Source organism: Microtus oregoni, unplaced genomic scaffold, assembly GCF_018167655.1.
Source record: "Microtus oregoni isolate MIOR12 unplaced genomic scaffold, Mior012 000019F_ref0000042, whole genome shotgun sequence".
NCBI classification, from domain to species: domain Eukaryota; kingdom Metazoa; phylum Chordata; class Mammalia; order Rodentia; family Cricetidae; genus Microtus; species Microtus oregoni.
The window spans coordinates 35,887,820-35,893,307 of record NW_024543078.1 but is presented as its reverse complement, the minus strand read 5'-3'; positions in this window follow the sequence as shown (position 1 = coordinate 35,893,307).

The window sequence follows — 5,488 nt, the reverse complement described above, 5'->3', positions numbered from 1 at the left end:
ACACACACACACACACACACACACAATAATAATAATAATAATAATAATAATAATAATAATAATAATAATAAATAACAACAAATTAAAATATTGTAATACAGAGTCTAAGTGTGTGCAGTGCACACACATAATCTGAACATCTGGGAGGGAGGAGCAGGACAACCACTGTGAGTCTGAGGCAGCCTGGGCTACATGCTGAGTTCCAGGCCAGCTGGGGATACATAGGGACACCCTGTCTCAGCAAGCAAGCAAACCGAATGCTAATGAATGATATGAATCTGTCGGCAGAGACAAGAGATCAGGAGTTCGAGGTCGTTCTCCCATCCACTGTAAGTCTGAGGCCAGCCCGGGATCTATGAGATGCTCCCCAAAAATAAAAATTTAAAAAAATGCCAAGGGTAACATAGGCTACTATTGTCATTAATTTCTCTTACATTGCTCAGACCTGATCAAGAGCAGGTGTTTAGGAGACAATCCCACGAACACAGGGGCTGTGCTTGAATGGGGAGGAGGCTTGGTTGGTGTTGGGATGGGCTGTGAGGAGAGGGGGAGCCAGAGGAGGGCCTTTGCTGTCCAGCCAGTGGAGCATAGAGACTCTAATGAAGTGAGTTAGCTCCCGGCCACACTGATTTCACGTCTCGATGGCCACTTCTCAGCTGGTAAATGTCACTGGAGAGTAGCAGACAGGGCTGGCAAGGGCCCAGCCGCGGTGGGGTAGGCCGACTGCCAGAGGGGCTGAGGATGCCCTGGGAATGCTGATGCAGGGCCAGGGGCCCCGGCCTGTGGACCCCTTGCCCATATCCCAGGATGGTAGCAGCCTCCAGGCTATAGTTCTGTCACCAACCCCGGAACGCTTGTAACGGCCAATACCAACTCTGATCCTCCACAAAGCGAACTCCAGGCTGGCTCTTGCTGGCCACATTTGCCCCTTTCTTCCTTTGTGAAGGTTCTAAAATGGGGGGGGGGCTAGCTGCCCTGGGCTCCTGAGTAGGAAGTAGAACCATGCGGAGCTCTCTAGGCCCTGCTCTCCCTGCCTTGAGCTGTTGCCGTCAATAACTGATTCAGGACAAGTAAATAGTACACAGCTATAACCACACAGCAGCCGCCCTCGCTTCATACACTCTCGCTGCAGCAGGAGTTGGCTCGGAACCAAGGCTCCCTCATCTAATGTGACCCAGGAAGACCCTGTAGTGGGCTCAGAGGCGACTCTTGTTGGAAGGGATGTGAAGCCAAGCAGCAATACGGGCCAGAGCATCCTCACATGGTCCTTGTGGACCCCAGCCTTCCTCCCATCCCTGCTCCAGAATGTCTCAGATCAGCTCCCGAGGTGGGAGTTCGCCCTGGAAGTCAGGTTGTTGCTTTTTCATGGCTCATTGGCCTATCCAGGATAGGGAGGCTGCAGGGGCAAATGGGGTTCCCTGAAGATTTGGAGGCACAAGACAGCCCAGCTCAGATAACAGCAGAGGGGAGGCATTCACTTCTTACCATACCCCCTTTTCTCTTCTTTCTGAAACCTAGTCTCCAGGTGTAAAACCTGCCAAGTTCAGCCCAACTCATACCTTTCCCAGACCCCAACATTTCCTACGCACAGGCCTGGGTTCCTCCCAGAGGAGCCGGGAGGAGTGGCCTTGGGGCTGATGTGCAGTAAGTAGTCAGCCAGGTTCCCCAAGAAAGCTGTGGTTTCCACACAGAGACCTCACTGCAGTGGGGGAGGGGGTTCAGCCAGTGAGCACCTTCCCTGAGTTAATGGTAGGCAGTTCCTAACTCCTGGCATCCCCCACCCCAACTCTCTTCCTTTCCCTTCTCAATTTGCTCCAGGAGATGCTGGGCCCCTAACTATGTGTGAACTGGCCACAGCAGGGCCTGAGGAATGCGGCTGGTAAAGCTGCACCAGGATCTCAGAGAGAGGGCAGGTGTGGCTGTCTTCCCCAGGAAAACAGTTTCACTGGGAGCTGCTCCCTGCCCCTCATTCTTGGCATCCCCACGCGGAGAGGGAGCCCTGGAATTCCCTGTCACTCTTGCCCTTCCTTGGGAAGAGAGGAGGGGAGAAAAGCCGTATTAATAAAAGAATAGGATGCTGCGACTAAGTCCGCGCTGCTGTGTGCAGCCCAGAATAGCAATGGGCTTTCTCAAGGCAAACAGAACTCCCCAGGTGTTAATGCAAATTCACTCGCTTAAGATGAAAGAGGGTTGTTTCCCCCGTCGCTGGTTAATATGAAGGACTTAATAGATTCAGCCTAGGGAACTGGGGATCTCAGCCTGGGAGCTGAAGGCTGGGAGGAGGGAGGAAGGGATGGATCGGGCGTGGTCCCCCGTGGATTTCAAAGCAGAACAACTGTCACAGCAGGTCAGGCTGAGGACTCAGCTCCTGCTACCCCATCCTCCATCCTAACTGACAGGACCTGGGACTCAAGAGGCAGAGCCCTGGGAAAGTCTGGCGTGGCCTTGCCAATTTTCTGTCTAGGGGTCTTCATTAATCCGGGCACCTCTAAGGCTCCTTCCCAAGTTGTGCCAAGAGGAGTGTGGGGTTAGGAGAGAAAACGGGGTGAGGAGGGCATTTGTCACACAGGCCAGGCTGGCTGGACCTAGTCCATCTCCATCAGTCTTTTATTTCCCCAAACGCTCTTTGGACAGAGCTCTGGAAAACCAGGCTGTGAAACTGAACCTTGGGGGGGGGGGTCCCTGAGTTCTTGTATAAACATGACCTTGTACAGCCCAGAGAAGAGTCAAGGCATCCTGGAGGCTATACACCTAAAGGAGTGAGCTACAGGGAGGTGCACCCTGCCTGCAGCAGCTCCCTGGGGCTTTCTCTATCCATCTCTCTTCCCAGCCTGCAGACCCTCAGGCCTGGCCTAAGCCACACAGCCCAGAGCATCCCAGCTTCTCAAGCAGGCTTCCCAGGGTACCACTCTCCACAAAATCACTCACACACTAAGGACCTCCAGGGAGGGAAGGGTAGGGCTGCACCGTGCGAAGCTTAGCCCCCTCAGGGGAGTGTCAGGAACTCTAGAGGGGTGTCCCTTGGACTCAGCTGGGGATAAAGAGCTCCAAGCTCGGCTGACCCAGTGTTGGTTAGAATTTTACGGTAGTCTCTTGGGGTAAACGGCGCAGCAAGGTACCTGTCACAATACACCTCCACAGTCAGCTCTTGCTTTTGTTTACTGACTTAATTCCTTTAGATCAAAGGCCGCCCCTTCCTCCCCAACGGGGGTGGGGTGGGGCGGCAAATTACATTATTTATATTGGAAATGGGCAAGGCTCTATAGGGACTCCCTCATGCCTGATAAGAGAAAATGAGGTCACTGGCTCCTCTCTTTAGTGTCTGCTGCGTGATTCTCTCAGCCCAGGTGCTCCGTGGGGTCCTTCTAGAGCCTCCTGTCCTGAGCCTCCAGTAAATTATTGACCCAAGAGGAGAGCACTAACGTGGCACAGTAATATCCTTCCCGGGCAGCCCCAGGCCGGGTTATCTATCATCTCATGGGCTTTGCAGCTGGCACTGGGCAAACACTGAGGACAAATGGGCCAGATGCAAGCTCATTAAGCCGCAGGTGCAGGGGGTGGGATGGGGCCCACTTGGGGCAGTGCGTGGGTCTGGTGCCTCTGGGCTCTGACTTGTTCTGGGTCACCCTGGTTCTCTTCTCTGCTTCCTCCTGCCTCGGCCCTCCAGAAGGCACTATTCAGAGAAAACCAGCACCCTGGAGTGACCACATGTCTAGGTCCTCTGCTTAGGGCCTTCTAGGCACCATGAATCTCTATAAAGTGCTGTTGACAGCACCATACGAGAGGGGAGACCACTTGCCCAGGTTGGAATGGCTGGAAAATGTCCGTGTGGGACCCCAGGTGACTGGGTCACGTCAAGACTTCAAGACTTGTTCCCAGAGCCCTGGAGGTCACACGCTGCTGAGGACACACACCTGCTATCTTAGCACTAGGGAGCAAGGTGGGAGGACAGGACGTTCTTGAGTTCAAGGCCACCCTGGGAGAGAGGAAGAGCCTGTCTAAAAACAAAACATCCTGTTTCTTCCTGTTGTTCCATGCCCATACTACACTTTTCTGAGAAATTGGGATACTTTGTTTTGTTTTTGTTTTTTTGACACTCTGTAGACCAGGCTGGCCTCGAATTCAGAGATCTGCCTGCCTGAGTGCTGGGATTAAAGGCGTGTACCATCACTGTCTGGCATTTAATTTTTTTATTATTGTCTTGAAATACTTATTTTTTTATTACACATATTTATTGGGGGATGGCATGCATGTGCTGTTGTGCTCGGGTAGAGATCAGAAAATAACTTGTTGGAGTCGGCTCTCTCCCTTCCAATACCTCGTGGGTCCTGGGATTGAATTTAACAGCAAGTGTCTTTACCCACTGAGTCCTCTTGTGACTCTGGAGTGCTTTTTGTTTCTGTCCTTCATCTGCCGGAGGCCCCTAGAGGTATCACTGTCAATCCCTTTTACAGAACTGACGGAGGATGCTGCCCAGGGGGTAAGGGCTGTGCCCGGCTAGGCAGTGCTGATAACTGGAGGCTGAAGTTTCTGTAGCTCCACTTCAGGGTTCTCAGGCAGCCCTCAAGTCTACCTGGCAGCAGCAGGCGAGGTGCTATTCTGGGGTGACCACTCCAGTGAGAAATGGGCATCCAGTAGAAACAGAAGAAGAACCAGCGGGGGGCCCCTCTGAGCCAGATAGAGACCTTGCTGTGCTGATAAACGGCCCCATAATTTGCTAGCGCTGCCCTGCCACCACGCTGATGGCTAAAGGAGCTTTCTCCCTACAGGGCTGGAACTGCAGCCTCGGGATCCTGCCATAATGCAGTAATGACAGGCTGCCAGGGAGCCCCACACGGCAGGCGGGGAGGGGCGGGGGAGAGCCCTCTTGCTGGAGAGGATGTCTGGGCTGTCTGCAGGGAGACAGAGAGGTGAAGACAGTGACTTTCTCTTCTCCAGACTGCAAGGGATTGAACCAGACAAGGTTGCAGCGATTTACTGCCTTCAGAACCTTCTGCCCTTCTAGACCTGGGTTCCCAGCTCTTCATTACAGGTGGGACTCCTAATCTGATCCTCCCCATGAAGGCTTCTGGGACACTCAGCTCCAGAGGGCAGCTGCCAGGTACTCCCCACTCAAAAAGCACAGGCAGAGGAGGAAGTGCTGGCTGGGAGACCGCAGTGACAGCAGTGGACACCACAATGAAGGACCAAGGTCCAAGCTACCTGGAGTTGCCATCATAGGCCAGGACAACTGAAAACACTAGAACTTGGGCAATCTGTTCCACACCACGATGCCAGGCCAGAGCCTGTCATTCCATACCAGATGAACACCTGTCATTTCAGCACTAGAGTGAGCAAGGCAGGACTGGGAGATGGGGACAGTCTGGACTACATAATGTTTCAAAATAATGGAACTATCAGCCAATACTGTCAGTTCCAGCTCTGCTTGATGGAGACGCTAGGCTGACAGTGTGAGCACTTTGGGCTACTGGGGTCTTTAAAAAGTCAG